We start from the raw sequence: 19,892 nt of genomic DNA, 5'->3' as shown, positions 1-19,892 counted from the left end.
CAAGGAGCTTACAGTCTAAAAGAGCTTACAGTCTACAGTCCCACAGCACTTATGTACATATCTGTAATTTACTTATTTAGATTTATGTCTCTCTCCCCCCTAGACTGTAAGCTTGTTGTGGGCAGGGAATATGTTTGTTATATTGCACTCTCCCAAGTGCTTAGTATAGTGCCCTGAGCACCGTAAGCATTTAATCATCATCATCATCATCAATCGCATTTATTGAGCGCTTACTGTGTGCAGAGCACTGTACTAAGCACTTGGGAAGTACAAATTGGCAACATATAGAGACAGTCCCTGGGGCTCACAGTCTTAAAGGGGGATGATTGACTGGCTGACTGATTGACTAAAGTGGGAGATGGATATTAATATGAATAAATTGTGGGTGCTATGGGGCTAAGGTGGGGGTGAATACCAAGCACCTAAAGGGAACAGATCCAAATGCCAGTCCATTATATGCAAGATGTGTATTCAGGAGGTTTGGGTGGTTGAGAGGGTCTGTTGGCACCCTTCCAGTCTAGAAATACTGTGGGAAGATGATGGTACCTGTTCCCAAACACAGATTCCAACTTTTCATTGTGTGCATGGGAGTGACAATGGGGCAGAGATTTTTTTTTTTTTCTTTTTGGCAGTGGTGTGGGGCTGAGAACTAGGAAGAGACAGATTTCAAAGAGTTAATTGTCCATAAAGTGACCAGTCTAGAGGAAGAGACAGGGATTTATAATGAATCATTTAAAGATATGTAAGTAAGTGCTGTGGGGCTGGGGGTGGGGTGAACATCAAATGTTCACTCGTCACAGATCCAAGAGCTTAGACAACCAGGAGATGGAACATGGCCTAGTGGAAAGAGAATGGGCCTGGAAGTTGGGGGGCCTGGGATCTGATTCTGACCCTACCAGCTGCCTGCTGTGAGTCATTGGGCAAGTCATTTCACATCCCTGTGCCTCAGTTTCCTCTTTTGTAAAAGGAGGGAGTCCATGCCCATTTTCCTCAGCCCCATCTGGGTCCAGGACTACAGCTGACCTGATGAACTTCTATCCCCTCTGGCGCTTAGAACAGAGTTCAGCCCATAGTAAGCGCTTAACAAATGTTATAATGATAATGATAACCAACGTGACAGTGCTCTCACATAAGTGATTGGAAGTTTCTAAAACAAGTAAACTGCTGAAAAGTAATTCTGTGGGGGCTTTCAGTCTGAATTCTGGCATAAATAAGATTTTCAGGTAAAGAAGTTCAAAAATTTAGTCAGGTTGAAGGAATGTCCATGAGCCCACCATCGTTACAATCAACCAGTAAAATTATTGAGCACTTACTGTGTGCAGAGCACTGTACTAAGCACTCGAGAGAGTACAAAGTAAGTAGACACGATCCCTGCCTTCAAAGAGCATCAGGTACTGAAAGTGGAGCAGAAAGTTCATTCATTCATTCAATCGTATTTATTGAGCGCTTACTGTGTGCAGAGCACCGTACTAAGCACTTGGGAAGTACAAGTTGCCAACATATAGAGACGGTCCCTACCCAACAGAAAGTTGTGAATACTGAGGCCGGGAAACGGGTTTATTTTCCATTTTTATTCAAATTCTCATTCACCTGCAAACCTGTCCAGTGATCCCTTGCTAACCCAGTCTCCTGTGAAAAATCAAACTTCAAAGAGAAAAGAAAGAAGACAGATGACATTTCTTTTAGGCCCTGTGCCCGATTTCCTATTTTGGTTGCTTTGATTTGATTTCTTGCAGACGGTGGGTCCAGGCTTATTTCCGTGGCCGATTTGGTGTGTTCAGAGCGACCCCTACTAAAACTGACCCCCTTCCATTCACCTGGGCGAGCTCTGAAGGGTCTGCCGTAGCTCTCTCGTCTCATCCGTCCTCTGAAAAGAGTTTTATTCCCATACTGCCCACATCAGGGACCCCGGGAAGAAGGGGAAGAGGGAAGGAGCCGGCTGAAGGGCAGCCGAAGAGCTGGAGGCTCAATGGGGGCTGGAAGAACCCAGGTGTCCGGGTTCCCAGACCAGTGCTTTCTCCACTAGAGCGCGCCGCCCACCGCGTTATGAATGGATGCCTCCAAAAAAGAGAAGAAGGCTCTCCCTAATAATATTAATAATAATAATAATGGCATCTGTTAAGCGCTTACTATGTGCAGAGCACTGTTCTAAGCACTGGGGGGGATACAAGGTGATCAAGTTGTCCCACGCGGGGCTCACAGTCTTCATCCCCATTTTACAGAATGATCCCCAGCCCTGGTCACCTCACCAGTCGTGGGAGAGACAGGTTCCTGACAGAATCAGTAGCCTCTGGAGGCAGACGCCGCAGCGACCTTGCTGATAACGGGCAGGCTTGCTCCTCCCTTGGCTTAGTTTCCTCACGCAACGCCGTCCTCAGCAGGAGAAGCAGCGTGGCTCAGTGGAAAGAGCCCGGGCTTTGGAGTCAGAGGTCATGGGTTCAAATCCCCTGTCTGCCAGTTGTCGGCTGTGTGATGTTGGGCAAGTTACTTCACCTCTCTGGCCCTCAGTTACCTCATCTGGAAAATGGGGATTAAGACTGTGAGCCCCCCATGGAACAACCTGATCGCCTTGTAACTTCCCCAGCGCTTAGAACAACGCTTTGCACATAGCGCTTAATAAATGTCATTATTATTATTATTATTACTCTGAGAAGCAAAAGGCAGTCGTAGCAGTAGGAGTGATAGTATTTATTGAACACTTACCCTGTGCAAAGCACTGGAAAAAGAGTATGCAGTTGGGATTGATTGTGAGAACTCACAGCTTTCATTGGTGGTTTCCGTTAGGTCTTGTGGTTAGTCGTTTGGATTTCCGTTTGGCTCAGTTTCTTCCTCTGGAAAATGGAGCTAGGAATGTTAACCCTCCACCCAGCATTTTGAGGTCACCACTGACTGACCTTTTCTCAAGGCATTCGCTCAGTAGCGGCACTTTGCTTGAACTGGGCAGAAATCTTTTTCGTTGGCAAAGAGGGCTAGAACATCTTAGAATTCAAGTTCTCAATCTATCTTTAAATACTCCCTAATGAGTCCTTGATGCTCTTTCAGGATGCCCCTCAGAGGGTAGCCATAGGATCAGAGCATCTCAGGGAAGATCCTTCTGGGATCTTCCTCAGTCGTGAAAATCAGCAAAGCAAGACTTAGCAAGCCATGTTGAAGTTGCCTGATGGTGGGGACTGATTGCATTTGTTCCTCTACATTTGTGAGGAAGATCTGTTGAACAGTCACTGCCCAAGGGCTGTCTGAACAAGTTCCGTTTTTCTGAGTGTTTTGGACACTCGGTTGTTTTGGGCTGAGAAGCGAGTGTGTGTGGACCCCAGGTTCTCTGAGTTGTTTTCAAAATCTTGGAGTTAATCGAATTTTATCAGGCGTGGGATGGCCCACGAGGTTTTCATCCCTCCGGCCGATATCACGGAGGCACGGGACCCATTTTCCACGTTTGCTGTCTTGCCCCTTCATGCGGGAGCGTCTCCGTTTGGGAGGGAGATGAGACTGTTTTTATTTTTTAGTTACATTAACGCTATGAAATAATTAGTCAGCTAATTAATCCGGTTTACAAGCTTTGTAGGATTCTTCAGCTGTCACTCAGGCCCGAGCCGGAGGCCCACGTTTAGTCCCAGCTCTCTTGGGCATGTGACTTCAGTCGCCATGGCTACCGACTACATCTGCTGACACCCCACTCTCTATTTATTGCATAATTAAGAATTTCACGCTCGGTCCTTATCCGCCTCTAAGAACAAGCAGACCCTGTTAAGAAATTCCCAATTTAGGCCGGCCGGCACAAGGGAAGCCTTTCTTGAAGGCCTGGCAGCGCGGAGCCTGCCTAACTAGCCCTCTTGGCATCCCAGACGCCACCCTTCAATCAAAAATCATTAAATGGGGCAGAGATAATGAGCATGTCGCATATCTAAAGAAGGATGCTTGCCTGGGCCAAAGGAGGAAAAGCGATTCCTGCCCAGACCCCAGCCGCCACTTCAAAAAGAGATGGGCGTCTCTTCGGCAGGACTGATAAAGCCTTGTTTGTTCCCGGCTTGACTTACGCAGAAGGTTTGGTTCGTCCGAGTCCCGTCTCCCAGACGCGCGGGTCACCCCCGTCCCTCGTCCCCCCCCAATCTTTCCCTCCTCACTCTCCGGGTGTCAGCAGTTAGGCAGCTGGGTCCAGAAAGCATCAGTTGGGACGTATAATGACCGGACTCCCTGTCTACAATGGCCACTTGTGGGGAGGGCAGCGGGGGCTGGGTGGCGGAGAGGAGGTCTTCATCACAATAGGCACACAATTATGGCAGCTGCTCCGGAGGACCATAATTCTTCCCGGGGAAAAGTAATAGACCCTGCCCGAAACAGGAGGGGCGGGGGGGCTGGGGTAGAGGTGGGGAAGACAATCTCCGGTTGATTATTCATATTCGAACTCTCGGAGGGACGTTACAGGGCCAGTGGGGATCCAGCAGCTGCTCGTGTGCTGCCTCTTTCTAATAATTGTACATTCTGTCAGGGGTCAATTTACTTTTGACCCCATCCTTTTGTACCGGTAAAAAGGCTCTTAAGGGCAAACTGTTGGGTAGTGGCAGGGGTGCATTAAACACCCTCCATCCCTGCCCACATCGCGCCCCCCCGACTCTCCCCAACCGTCCCCCAGTGATAAATGCACATCAGATGTGGGGCCATTCACCGGCGAAATCCCGAATTCACACAGTTCCCTTGGCCACGGCCCTGGCCCGGGTGGGCCGGGACATTGTGCTTTCTGGCAGGCGACGGGCAGCTGAACAGCTTCACTTTGGAGGCGGCGGCAGCAGGCCTTGGCGAGGCTCAGATGCTCTGCGGGCACCTCCCTCCCTCGACCCGACCGCGAAGAAGAACAATATCTTGTCAGCAGGGCCAGCACTCATCTCCACGGGTCCCCACCTCCCAGGAAAGGCGAGAGGGCAGGGGGGAGACACTGGCAGAGCGGATGAGGTGGCAAAGGGCACCGGGAAGGCGGGACAGATGGTTTCGGCCCGTCTGGCTCCCTTGTGGAGAAAAACTAAGGCTTGCCTCACCCGGGGCGAACTGAGGAGCGAGCCACCAAGAGCCCTAGGTCCAAACGTTCTGAGGCGAGCTTTCCTCTGGATTTCTCTTTTTAAAGGATCTGCTTGTGTGACTCCAACACATTCTCCAGCCCCCTTAACCAAGGCGAGGATGGCCATCCTCTGTCCTTAATCCTGTTAACGAGACTCCATGCAGCTCTTTGAAATGGAACCTTTTTAGGACCTTGGAGACAGAGAGCACGCAGGGATTAAACTCCTTCCGGGAAGGAGTTCTCCACTTTGTGGAGGGATTTGGGGGACAGAAGAGGAGTGGAAATCCCCTTAAGGCAATCTGTAATATTCTAGTTTCAGTACTAAATTAATTTACATTTATATAGCACACTTCATCCTTCAGAGATTCCCCAAGGATTTTGACCCCCATAGACTGCTGACCATTGAAATGCCATTATCTCATCTCCGGGAGGTATTTCCTGGTGGGATATTGGAGAGAGATTTATCGCGATTGGTGGCAGAAACTTACTTTCCAGGAGGGAGAAGGGAAAAGGGAATAATAATAATACTGGTATTTGTTAAACATTCACTATGTGCCGAGCACTCTTCTAAACTCTGGGGTAGATACCAGGTAATCAGGTCCCACATGGGACTCACAGTTTAAGTAGGATGGCTCACTTGGGGCTTACACTCTAGTAGGATATTGAATTCCCATTTTGGGAATGAGGGAGCTGAGGCATAGAGAAGTTAAGTGACTTGTCCTAGGTCTCACAGCAGGCAGCAGGTAGAGCCAGGATGAGAACCCAGCTCCATGCTCTTTCCTCGCTGCTTCTCTGAGCAGATATTTTTTCAAGACTGGGACACCTAAGGGTTGACTCAAGAGCTCATTGTTCAAAACTCGCCTCCAACACCCTTGCTCCTTGAGTGGCCCTAGCCAATTGAATAATAATAATGATGGTATTTGTTAAGCGCTTACTATGTGCCAAGCACTGTTCTAAGCACTGGGGGAGATACAAGGTAATCAGGTTGTCTCACGTGGGGCTCACAGTCTGAATTCCCATTTTACAGATGAGATAAACTGAGGCACAGAGCAGTTAAGTGACTTGCCCAGAGTCACACAGCTGACAAGTGATGGAGTCAGGATTAGAACCCAAGACCTCTGACTCCCAAGTCTGTGCTCTTTCCACTGACCCACACTGCTTCTCTAGGAGGAAGCTGCCTCGCCATGACATCTTGCTCCAGCGCTTAGAACAGTGCTCCAGCGCTTAGAACAGTGCTTTGCACATAGTAAGCGCTTAATAAATGCCATCATCATCATCATCATCCCCAAACCACTTCTCTGTCCCCCTGAAGCTAAGAAGAAATAGGGCCCAAAGAGCAGGAGCTTTATATCCAAACAAAGGCATCTGTCAGGCTGTCAAATTCCATGCTTTTGTTCCCTATAGACAACTATATGTTGCCCAATTGTACTTCCCAAGTGCTTAGTACAATGCTCTGCACACAGTAAATTCTCAATAAATACGATTGAATGAATGTAGAGCAGCTACCGTAGTTGGGGCACTCAAGAAATCTAAAATTTCTTCCAGGTGTTGCTTTAACTAAGTTTAGGGATAAGGACTTGGTCTCCTCCTCAACCGCCCTGCCAACACCCACATAGAAAATTGTCCAGAGTAATCAATCGATCAATCAATCGATGCTTTTTGTTGAGCTTTTATTAGATTCAGAGCACCGTTCTGGGCTCTTGGGAGAGTTGGCAGACACATTCCCTACCCACAATGAGCTTACAGTCTACAGTAACTTTCCTTCCTAAAACAAGGTACTTCCATCACATCATCAGGTTTTAGCTGGTCAGTCAGTCCATGGTATTTATCGAATGCTAACTGTGTGCAGAGCACTGGACCAAGTGCTTGGGAGAGGACAGTAGAATAATCAGGCATGAACTCTGAATGGTGTCACCTTTCCATGCCTTGGATCTACTCTTTAAGGCCTTGATATTCACCCCATCCTCAGTCCCACAGCACTTATGTACGTATAATAATAATGATGACATTTGTTAAGCACTTACTATGTGCAAAGCACTGCTCAAAGTGCTGGGGAGGTTACACGGTGATCAGGTTGTCCCTCCGGGGGGCTCACAGTTTTAATCCCCATTTTACAGATGAGGTAACTGAGGCACAGAGAATCAATCAATCGTATTTATTGAGCACTTACTGAGTGCAGAGCACTGTCCTAAGCGCTTGGGAAGTACAAGTTGGAAACATATAGAGACAGTCCCTACCCAACACTGGGCTCACAGTCTGAAAGGGGGAGTTAAGTGACTTGCCCAAAGTCACACAGCTGACAATTGGCGGAGCTGGGATTTGAACCCACGACCTCTGATTCCAAAGCCCGTGCTCTTTCCACTGAGCCACGCTGCTTCTCAAATAATAATGGCATTTATTAAGTACTTACTATGTGCAGAGCACTGTTCTAAGCGCTGGGGAGGTTACAAGGTGATCAGGTTGTCCCAAGGGGGGGCTCACAGTCTTAATCCCCATTTTACAGATGAGGTAACTGAGGCGCAGAGAAGTTAAGTGACTTGCCCAAAGTCACACAGCTGACAATTGGTGGAGTGGGATTCGAACCCATGACCTCTGACTCCAAAGCCCGTGCTCTTTCCACTGAGCCACGCTGCTTCTGCTTATGTATCTTTATTTTACTCTAATGTCTGTCTCACCTTCTAGACTGTTAACACCTTGTGGGCAGGGAGCGCATGTAACAATCCTGTTGTACTCTCCCTATTGCTTAGTACTGTGTTCTGTACACAGTAACTACTCAGTAAACACCCCTGATTGATTGGAGAAAAATGTTGACAGTTTTGAAAAGCACCGAGGGAAATAGATTCAGCCAGGAACCCATGGCTTATCCCTTTCTGAAATCCCATAACTGTTTCAGAGATGAGTTTAAATAGAGTATTCTTTCTCCAAATTCTTCATCCTTCTCACTCCAGCCCAAGCTACACAGCACTTATGTCCATATCCTTCTCCTCTTCTCCTTCCCTTATCTGTAATTTATTTTAATGTCTGTCTTCCCCACTACTATGTAAGCTCTTTGTGTCTACCAGAGCTGTTGCAATGTACTCACCGAAGTGGGTAGTAGCGTATCTGGTTCACAAGCACAAAAAAGTACTATAATTAATTTATGAGTTCAAATTCTTGCAGACTGGATTTGGACATTCTTATCTTTAGCATTAGTGTTTACTGAGAAGCAGCGTGGCTCAGTGGAAAGAGCATGGGCTTTGGAGTAAGCGGTCATGGGTTCAAATCCCAGCTCTGCTACTTGTCAGCTGTGTGACTTTGGACAAGTCACTTAACTTCTCTGTGCCTCAGTTCCCTCATCTGCAAAATGGGGATGAAGACTGTGAGCTCCCTGTGGGACAACCTGATCACCTTGTAACCTCCCCAGAGCTTAGAACAGTTCTCTGCACATAGTAAGCGCTTAATAAATGCCATCATTATTATTATTGTTACTGACTTCCTGCCATGGGAAGAACACACATCTCAGTGTCTGGACGCATATGATAAAGCAGAAGTAATGGTGGGGCTGGTTTGAGGACTTGGTGCCGTGCTGAACACCTGGCCCTGTATTAAGAAGGATCAAATAGAGATAAAGAGCTGTCCTGATCTTTCTTGGGCCTGGATTCCTCTGAATATATATCCACAGCTAGAGAATAACCATTTCAGCTCTTCAATCCCCTCTCCTGCCATAAGCGCTTAGTACAGTGCTCTGCACACAGTAAGCGCTCAATAAATACCATTGAATGAATTTGGGTTATATTACTCTGGAAACAAGGGTGTGGGGGGAGAGAAAGAGAGAATGAATATGAACAAACAGGAAATCGTTCCGCAGCATTGGGGTGGTGGGAGGGTTCTAGATGACATTTTTCAACCCTACCATCTGCCATCACCCTTTTCTGCTTCTGAGTCCAACCTCTCCTGCTACTCTTAGCCCCCAAAATGTATTTGCTCAGGAGATGTTACCCTCTGTTTCTCCCAGAGCCTGGGCGAGGTAGATTTCAGCTCCCTGTTTGTTGAACAATAAACCATCAGGTCGGTAATGGCACATCCCCACGGATCAGGTGAGTTTTGCAAGGCTACATAGTGGATTCAAACCCTTGTCTCCTGATTCCCAGCCCCAGTGTTCTTGGCCACAGACCCTTCTGCCCCTCTATACTTTTAAGGTCTTTACGGGAGGGAAGGTGTCTGCTAACTCCTTTGTACTGTACTCTCTCAAACACTTAATACAGTTTTCTGCACATAGTAAGCGCTCAATAAATATGATTGATTTATCAGGACAGTTCACATTCTACATGTGATTCTCTCAAACACCGTATCTGGAGAACAAGTCCCTCCTTCTCCATTCCCTTTCCCTTCCCCCTGTTTTCTGGTGCTCCCTCTCCCCACTGTGTGTGTTTATCCTGAGTTTGTTGTACAGGGTTCCTAAAGGCGATTAAGTTGTTAACTGGCCCAGCTATGTCTTTTTTGGTTGGAGGAATAGCTCTGGGATGGATCAAGTGTGTTGAGGCTATGATTAGAAACAAGGTAGATAGGCTCTCGCAGTACAAGTACAAAATTCGAAATCAAACTCCAAGGAAACAGGCCAGTTCTGCTGCACAAAATGATATCTGATTCTTCAGACCTCTTCCCCAAGACGACTGCTGCTGACCCCAATGATTTTCATTTTTCTTAGACTTCCTTGCGAATGGGAAGTGGTTGCTGGTTTTGAATCACTCCATGTCCCTTAGGTGCTGAGCACTTACCATTAACTGATGTGTGAACAGTTGAAGTGCCTGCATAGTTCACGCTGGATCTTGGGGGCAGGTTTCTCAGGGGGATCTGCTTCTGGCCTGGTCTGGAGGATCACTGGTAATAACAATAATAATAATAATAATAATAATAATAATGGCATTTATTAAGCGCTTACTATGTGCGAAGTACTGTTCTAAGCACTGGGGAGGTTACAAGGTGATCAGGTTGTCCCACAGGGGGCTCACAGTCTTAATCCCCATTTTACAGATGAGATAACTGAGGCCCAGAGAAGTTAAGTGACTTGCCCAAAGTCACACAGCTGACAATTGGCAGAGCCGGGATTTGACCCCATGACCTCCGACTCCAAAGCCCGTGCTTTTTCCACTGAGCCATGCTGCTTCTCTTAGGATGGGGCTGAACAATAGTGAGGGTGGGTATTGCTCTCCAAATTGACTGCCCCTTTCCTCCACCTCCTTGTAAGGCTACTTTCCCCTCTGTGGTCACTGCCACCTGTCAGCTTGGGCAGCAGAGTAAGATCTCCGGGAGAACAGCCTCAATAGGATTCCCCAGCCACCCCAGGACAGACCCCACCATCCTTCCTGGAGTTGGGCTGCCCCTGATCACCAGGTTGGATAAATTCCCAAACTGCCAAGCCTCCAGGCGGATAGTCCCAGGGTGCCACTTCCAGGAATCCTGGGTGATGCCATTCTGAGTGGGAGAGTACAGCAGAAGTGGAGTGCTGTGACTAGCTACCCTTTCTCCCCAGTCTCCCTGAAAAGGAGTTGAAGCTTTCCACCCGACAGTCACACTTGGCACGTAGGTACGATAGTCATTGTGGTATTAAAACATTTATGTATTAAGTATACATATACTTATGTATTAAGTGTTTATGCCCAACAATCTTCATTCATTCATTCAAGAGTATTTATTGAGCACTTGCAGAGCACTGTACTAAGCATTAGGAGAGTACAATATAATACTAAACAGACACATTCCCTGCCCACAGTGAGCTCATCAACTAGAGTGGGAGACAGTGTACATAGTGCTGTGGGGCTGGGAGGATAAAGTGAATAAAGGGAGCAAGTCAGGGTGATGCAGAAAGGAGTGGGAGAAGAGGGAAATGGGAGGTAGTCAGCGAAGGCCTCTTAGTGGAGATGTGCCTTCAATAAGGCTTTGAAGGCAGGGAGAATAACTGTCTGTAGGATTTGAGGAGGGAGGGTATTCCAGCCTGGAGGGAAGAAATGGGTGAGGGGTCGTTGGTGAGATGTATTGAGGACCTACTCAGTGGAAAGCACTACACTAAGCACTTGGGGGAGTCCAGCAGAGCAAGATAATAATAATAATAATGATGGCATTTGTTAAGCACTTACTACGTGCCAAGCACTGTTCTAAGCGCTGGGGGGATACAAGGTAATCAGGTTGCCCCACGTGGGGCTGTCTTAATCCCCATTTCACAGATGAGGTAACTGAGGCACAGAGAAGTCAAGTGACTTGCCCAAAGTCACACATCTGACAAGTGGCAGAGCCAAGATTAGAACCCATGACCTCTGACTCCCAAGCCCGTGCTCTTTCCACTGAGCCACGCTGCTTCTTGGGGAAGATGTCTTCCCCACCCTCAAAGAGTTCACAATCTAACCAGACAGGCAAACCTAAGTTATTCACGAAGAGTTGGGGCTGGAAGAAGGAGGAGGATATAGCAGGAAGCAGTGCAAATATGTAAGGATGAAATAGCTTAACAGTAGCTGAGCAATATCTGGGCGAAGTACCAGGCAATCAGGTTAAACACAGTTCCTGTCTCACCCAGGGCTCACATTCTAACTAGGAGGGAGAACAAGCAATTGCTCTCTCTTTTACAGATGAGGAAACAGAGGCATTGAGAAGTTGAGTGGCTTGCCCAAGGTCCACACAGCAGTTAAGTCCCAGAGTAAATATTAGAATTCAGGTCCTCTCACTCCTAGGCCCATAGTCCTGACCCCAGCACCTGTGCCCATAGGTATGTTTATTTGTGTATTCAATTATTTGTTCAGCTGTTTCATCCTGATGTATTTGTACTGCTTCGTGCTATGTTATTCCTTTTCCTCCTGCCCAAACTCTTTGTGAATAACTTTTGTCTGCCTTACTGATTCGACTCTGAACTCCTAGAGGGCGGGGAAGATGTCTTGTGTCTACTGGACTCCCCCAAGTGCTTAGTTTAGTGTTTTGTGATCAGTAGGTGCTCAGTATTTACCATTACCTTTGACTGATGGCCTTCCTGAAAGGCCCTCTAGCAAATGTCCAGTATTTCTGGAACAATCTGGCCCTGCTGCTCCCCAGATTCAACAAACTCCCTTCATAACAAAAACCTCAGCCGCAAGCCAATATGTTTAAGAACACATTTTGCCATTCTCCCTGAAAAAGCCTGCTAGCTCAGTTCAGATAACTAATTCCAGAATAGCAAGCAACTGTAGATAAAGTTCCAAAATCCCAAACTCCACTCATCATTATTTCCTCCACAGAGTTTCACTTCCAGCCGAGTTCTGGTTTTACTTGCTGGGGAGAAATTGCATTCTGGGATGTTATTCTTGCTGTCCCTCTCATTTTTTTCTCTTTTTAATTGTTTCTCAGGAGTTCAAAGCTTCATGAATGAGGCATATTCTCCAAGAGCAGTTTTTATTGCACCAGAGATTTGATGTCCTAAAGGACTTGTACCTCCCAAGCGCGTAGTACAGTGCTCTGCACACAGTAAGCGCTCATTAAATACGATTGAATGACTGAACGGATGAATGAAAGGAGAGTCAGGGGTATAAAGCCAGGATTGGTTGGAAACTGAGGAAATAGAGGGAGATTTTAGGGGTTCTCTCGCCAGCTCCAACCCTGACCAGTTACAAGGCATGGAAATGACAGGCTGGCCCCTCTAGACTGTTAGCTCATTGTGGGCAGGAATGTGTCTGCCAAATCTGTTGTATTTTTCCAAGTGCTTAGTATAGTGCTCTACATATAGGAAGCGTTCAATAAATACCATTAATTATGGTGATGATGGTTTTATCAATCAATGAGAAGCAGCGTGGCTCAGTGGAAGATCACGGGCTTGGGAGTCAGAGGTCCTGGATTTAAATCCCGGCTCCGCCAATTAACAATAATAATGATAATGATGATAATAATGGCATGTGTTAAGTGTTTACTATGTGCAAAGCACTGTTCTAAGTGCTGGGGAGGTTACAATGTGATCAGGTTGTCCACGGTTGGGGGGGGGGGGGGCTTACAGTTTTAATCCCCATTTTACAGATGAGGTAACTGAGGCACAGAGAAGTGAAGTGACTTGCCCAAAGTCACACAGCTGACAGTTGGCGGAGTAGGGATTTGAACCCATGACCTCTGAGAAGGTTCGCATAAGAGGAGCGAAGTGTGTGACGGTTGTAGGAGCAGAGAAGCAAAGTGAGGTAGGAGGGAGCAAGGTGACGGAAAGCTTTAAAGCCAATGGAGTGGAGTTTCTGTGTCGCTCCCTCCCTTGGGTCTTTACCTTTTATTAATAATAGTAATCAAAATAATAATAATAATGGTATTTGTCAAGCACTTACTATGTTCCAAGCACTGTTCTAAGCGCTGGGGGAGATACAATAATAATAACAATGGTATTTGTTAAGCGCTTAGTATATGCCGAGCACTGTTTTAAGCGCTAAAGGTAGTCAGGTGAGCCACGTGGGGCTCACAGTCCCCATCCCCATTTTACAGATGAGGGAACTGAGGCCCGGAGAAGTGAAGTGATTTTCCCAAAGTCACACAGCTGCCAAGTGGCGGGGCCGAGATTAGAACCCACAAACTCAGCCCCACAGCACTTCTGTCCATCTATATCCCTCACATACCCATTTTGTCCTTCTGGATTACCCGTGCCTTGTGCCCATCTCCCCCTCTGGACTGTGAGCTCCCTATGAGCAAGGGAATGTGCCTACTCACTTTGTTCCCCGAGCGTACAGTGCTCTGCACAGAGTAAGTGCTCAATAAAGTGGATCGACTGATTGGGACAGCGCGCTTCAACAGGGAGGTGGCCACAGCCCCTCTCTCCCCAGCCCCTCTGTGTTCACTCAGACCCTTCCCCTCCATCCCCTGACTGTCAGCTGTGTGACTTTGGGCAAGCCACTTGACTTCTCTGTGCCTCAGTAACCTCACCTGTAAAATGGGGATGAAGACTGTGAGCTCCCCATGGGACAGCCTGATCACCTTGTAACCTCCCCAGTGCTTAGAACAGTGCTTTGCACATTGTAAGCACTTAATAAATGCCATCATCATCATCATCAACGCTATTTATTCTGTGGTTACCATGTGCAGAGCATTTCACACAATACGGTAAATTAGGTAGACACGGTTCCTGCCCGGCTTTCTTCAATCTAGGGTTCCTGGATTAGGTGGATGGGATTTGGGATTGAGAACTATGGATTGCTTTTCAGCCAGACAATTGGAAAGGTGTTTTGCTCTTTATCAGGTATTAAAGCATCTTATTTGAAGGAATTTGTCTTAGACTGTTAAAATTGTGTATTCAGTGCTGAGCTTTTGTGATTACTTACAGTTGTGGCTGGTCCCTTTAGGGTCATCCTGTCAGGACTTCTACTTTCCTATAACGTCACACAGGTGGCCCTGTAACAAGTACCCAGACTCTTCCAGATCCTGAGACCTCGAGGAATGACATTTGGAACTAAAATGGAGGGCTAGATAGCTCTCTCTATTCTTAGATCTAGCCAGAGCTGCATAACAAAGCTCACTTAGTAATCTTTTCTCACGGCGTTGGGGTTGTTATTAATAATAACAATAATAATAATGATATGGAGGTGCTTTCTACGTGCCAAGCAATGTACAAAATGCTGGGGAAGATGCATGATAATTAGGACAGACACCAGGCCTGTTTCATATGGGGCTCACAATCTAATTCGGAAGGAAAACAGGTATTGTCAGGGAGGGAATGTGACTGTTATATTGCTCTGTTGTATTCTCCCAAGTGGTTAGTACAGTGCTCTGCACACAGTAAGCACTCTATAAATGCGATTGACTGACTGAATCCCCATCTCCATTTTACATATGAGGGAACTGAGGTGAAGAGAGTTGAGACTTGCCCAAGGTCACACAGCAGATATTTATTCAAGCCAAGATTAATGCCATGTCCTCCAACCCCTAGGCCCATGCTCTTTTCATTAGCCACTGCTTCTCCATCTCGACTTGCCTTAGGCAGCTGATAATTTTTATAGGACGGTCTTTAGGCAGGAAACCTGGGTTCTAATCCCGGCTCCGCCACTGGTCTGCTGTGTGTCCTTGGGCAAGTCACTTAACCTCTCTGGGCCTCAGTTCCCTCATCTGTAAAATGGGGGTTATGTGGGACAGGAACTCTGTCCAGTCTGATTAGATTGTATCTACTCTAGCACTCAGACCAGTGCTTGACACAAAGTAAGAATTTAACAAATACTTTATTACTATAGTCTCAGCGACCATCTGGGTGGCCCTAGGCATCCCCTTCATTTTTTTCATCTGTATAATGGGCATGCATGGTAATACTGGTTCACTCTGTTCTCACAGGTCTGTTTTATGGCTGGTCTCTCAAGTGCTGTCAGTGAGGAAAAACTCTTCATAAAGTCCTGTCACTGTAATTCTAGTCTTTCCACTTAGAATTAGTCTTAGATGTCCATGTCTCCCATATCATAAAAAACCCTTCCCTTGACCCCACGGCTCCCTCAGTTTATTGCCGCATCTCCCTCCTATCATTCCTCTCCAAACTCCTTGAGCAAGTTGTCTACACCCACTATCTCAAATTCCCCTCTTCCAATTCTCTCTTGACCCCCTCCAATCTGCCTTCTGTCCCCTTCATTCCACAGAAACGACCCTCTCAAAGGTCACAAATGATCTCCTCCTTGCCAAATCCAACACCCTCTACCCCATCCTAATCCTCCTTGACCTCTCAGCTGCCTCCAACACTGTGGATGACCCTCGTCTCCTGGAAAAGTTATCCAACCTTGGCTTCACTGCCTCTGTCATCTCCTGGTTACCCTCATCCCTCTGGCCATTCATTCTCAGTCTCCTTCGCGGACTCCTCCTCTGCCTCCCACCCCCTAACCGTGGCGGGGGTGGGGGGTCCCTCAAGGTTCAGTTCTGGATCCCCTTCTATTCTCCATTTACACCAACTCCTTTGGAGAACTCATTCACTCCCATGGCTTCAACTACCATCTCTTTGTGGATGATACCCAAATCTACATCTCCTGCCAAGATCTCTCTCCCTCTCTCCAGTAGTACATTGCCTCCTGCCTTTAAGGCATCTGTACTTGGGTGTCCTTCCGCCACCTCAAACCTAACATGTCCTAAACAGAGCTCCTTAGCTTCTCACCCAAACATTGTCCTCCCCGTGACTTTCCCATTACAGCAGATGGAACCACCATTCTTCAGTCTCACATGCCCATAACCTTGGCATTATCCTGACTCCTCTCTGTACTTCAACCCACATATTCAATTTATCACTGAATCCTGTCCGTCCATCTTCACAACATAACTAAAATCTGCCCTGCCCTCTCCATCCAATCACTCATCCTGTCCTGCCTGGATTACTGCATCAGCCTCCTTGTTGACCTCCCTGACTCTCCCCCCTCCAGTCAATACTTCACTCTGCTGCCTGGATCATTTTTCTACAAGAATGTTCAGGACATGTCACCCCACTCCTCAAAAAACTCCAGTGGTTGCCCATCCACCTCCATATCAAACAAAAACTCCTCACCATTGGTTTTAAAGCAGTCCACCACCTTGACCCCTCCTACCCCACCTCACCTCTCTCCTTCTACAACTAGCCCACACATTATACACCTCTATTGCTAACCTTACTGAGTGCCTCAATCTCACCTTTCTCACCACCGACCCCTAGCCCACATCCTGCCTCTGGCCTGGAATGCCCTTCCCCCTCAAATCCGGCAGACAATTACTCTCTCCTGCTCAAAGCCTTACTGAAGGCACATTTCCTCCAAGAGGCCTTCCCAGACTAAGCTCCACTTTTCCTCATCTCCCATTCCATTGCCGTATGTAAATATGTACAGTATTTATGTACATATCCATAATTTCATTTGTATCGATGTCTGTCTCCCCTGCTTTAGACTGTAAGTTCGTTGTGCGCAGGGATTGTGACTATTGTTGAACTGTATTCTCCCAAGCATTTAGTATAGTGCTTTGTACACAGTAAGCACTCAATAAATACAATTGAATGAATGAATGAATGTCATCACTGACATGCAACCTTTGGCCAAGCCCTTCTGATTCTTCCTCAGTAACTCTTTCTTCTCTGGCCCTGGTCCAGAGAGAAACAGCATGGCATAATGGAAAGAGCATGGGCCTGGTAATCAAAGGACCATTTTTCTCATTCCGGCTGCATCACTTACATGCTGTGTAACCTTGGGCAAATCTCTTAGCTTCTCTCCACCTCAGGTTCTTCATCTACAAAATGAGAATTCAATACCTGTTCTCCCTCCTACTTAGACTGTGAGCCCCATGTTAGACAGGGACTATGTTGACCTAATTTTCTTGTACCTATCCCAGCAGTTAGTCTAGTGCTTAGTACTTAGTAGGCACTTAACAAATTAACAGTGTGGCAACAGACTCCTTGTATGTCTCCCAACTTCCAGCTTCTATCTGCTTCAGGCTATAGTGCATAAAGCCACTGTTGGGTAGGGACCGTCTCTATTTGTTGCCAACTTATACTTCCCAAGCGCTTAGTACATTGCACTGCACAAAGTAAGTGCTCAATAAATATGATATAATGAATAAAGCAACAACAGCTTCCTGAAGCACTCATCTCATCTCCCTTTATTGCTCAAAACCCACAAAATCAAGCCTAACCTTGGACTTCAGGGGTCTCTATCACCCCTCTTAGACTCCCCCCATCTCACTCATGTACTTATTCTCCTCTCCAGCCTTATAAAACCACTCACGTTGTAGGCAGGGACCATGTTTGTTACATTATTACATTTTACTTTCCCAGGTGCTTAGTACAGTTCTCTGCACACAAATTCAGATCCGTTATCCTGCAGGAAAAATGCAGCATCTCCATATCCCTTGACTGTGAGCCCACTGTTGGGTAGGGACCGTCTCTATATGTTGCCAACTTGTACTTCCCAAGTGCTTAGTACAGTGCTTTGCACACAGTAAGTGCTCAATAAATATGATTGAATGAATGAATGAATAAATACGATTGAATGAATGAATGAATGAATAAGTGCTCAGTAAATATGATTGACTGATTGACCATTTATATGCTTAGTTCTCCCCACCATACCCTGACTCTCACACTCACCCCTCTGCAAAGAATGCCTTCCCACCTCCTCCTAACCAGTCCACTCCCTCCCTCCCAAACTGCTTTGATGATGGTATTTATTAAGCACTTACTATGTGCCAAGCACTGTTCTAAGCACTGGGGGGATACAAGGTAATCAGGTTGCCCCATGTGGGGCTCACAGTCGTAATCCCCATTTTCCAGATGAGGTAACTGAGGCATGGAGAAGTGAAGTGACTTGCCCAAAGTCACACAGCTGACAAGTGGCGGAGCCAGGATTAGAACCCATGACCGCTGATTCCCAAGCCCCGGCTCTTTCCATTGAGCCATGCTGCTTTCAACTGATGACCTCCGTGAGGTCTTCCCCGATTCACTCTGCTCGTCCTCAACCTCCTCCACTTGTGTGCGCTCCAAATTCTTCTTAGATAACGACACCCATGCCTGGGCCAGTACAGAACCCAAGATCCTACTCCCCAACTTCTCTTTTCCTACAGCTGTGATGCCCTGCTACTTTTTTCTGACTCTGTACCCCATAAATTCTTTGATATTGACTCTAATCTCAGCCCCACACCACTTCTGTCTATATACTTCTGTATATAGCTATCTGTATACTACTTGAGAAGCAGTGTGGCTCACTGGAAAAGAGCCCGGGCTTTGGAGTCAGAGGTCGTGGGTTCAAATCCCAGCTCCGCCACTTGTCAGCTGTGTGACTTTGGGCAAGTCACTTAACTTCTCTGGGCCTCATTCCCTCATCTGTAAAATGCGGATGAAGACTGTGAGCCCCACATGGGAAAACCTAATCACCGTGTATCCCCACCAGCGCTTAGAACAGTGCTTTACACATAGTAAGCGCTCAATAAATACGATTCATTGATTGATAGTAAGCACTTAATAAATGCTATTATTATTATTATTATTATTACTTCTACTCTGCCCCTACCCCTTTCTGTATTCTAACGTCTGTCTCCCCTTCTAGACTCTAAGCTCCTTGTGGTCAGGGAGAAGGCAGCATGGCCTAGTGGATAGAGTAAGGGCCTGGGAGTCAGAAGGACCTGGGTTCTAATCCTGGCTCTGCGACTTGTCTGCTGTGTGACCTTGGGCAAGTCACTTCAATTCTCTGTGTTTCAGTTACCTTATCTGTAAAATGGAGAATAAAACTGTGAGCCCTATGTGGACAAGGACTGTGTCCAACTTGATTTCTTGTATCTACCCAAGCGCTTAGACCAGTGCCTGGAACATAGTAAGCACTTAACAAATACTACAATTATTATTACTATTATTACTCTTCCTAGCTGTCAGTACAGTGCTCTGCCCACAGTAGCCGCTCACTAAATACCATGGATTAATTGTTAAATTCTTGTTTCTATTTCTAAATCTGCCCCATTCTTTCTCTCCCTCTTCTTCCACCTCCTCCACTGCCTGGCATTTATTCATTCATTCATTCAATCATATTTATTGAGTGCTTACTGTGTGCACAGCACTGTACTAAACGCTTAGAAAGCGCAAGTTGGCAACATGTAGAGATGGTCCCTACTCAACAAAGGGCTCACACTCTAGAAGGGGGAGACAGACAACAAAACAAAACATTTAGACTGTGAGTCTGCTGTGGTCCAGAGACCATACCTTCTATAGCATCATGTACCTTTCCCCAGTGCTTAGTACAGTGCTCGGCACAAAGTACACATTTATCAAATGTCCGAAGTAATGATGATAATATGAAGTCTGTTTTTCCCATTAAACTGTTTACTCTTTGAGTTTAGGGGCTGTATTTGCTTCCTCCAATTGGATCTTACTTCCTCCAATACAATTTCCCCACATTGAAATTTC

The 19,892-nt window shown here is 46.6% G+C and overlaps 1 protein-coding gene across 1 annotated transcript in view; it reads left to right on the top strand.

Annotated features, from left to right (window-relative positions):
• PKHD1 (PKHD1 ciliary IPT domain containing fibrocystin/polyductin) overlaps positions 1-19,892 on the top strand; it is a 388,392-nt gene that overhangs the window by 216,468 nt on the left and 152,032 nt on the right. The gene's annotated exons all lie outside the window — the stretch shown is intronic.

The sequence above is a fragment of the Tachyglossus aculeatus genome, chromosome X1 (assembly GCF_015852505.1).
Source record: "Tachyglossus aculeatus isolate mTacAcu1 chromosome X1, mTacAcu1.pri, whole genome shotgun sequence".
In the NCBI taxonomy this organism is placed as follows: Eukaryota; Metazoa; Chordata; class Mammalia; order Monotremata; family Tachyglossidae; genus Tachyglossus; species Tachyglossus aculeatus.
Note: the sequence above shows the minus strand (reverse complement) of the source record. Positions and strands in the feature narration are given on the sequence as shown.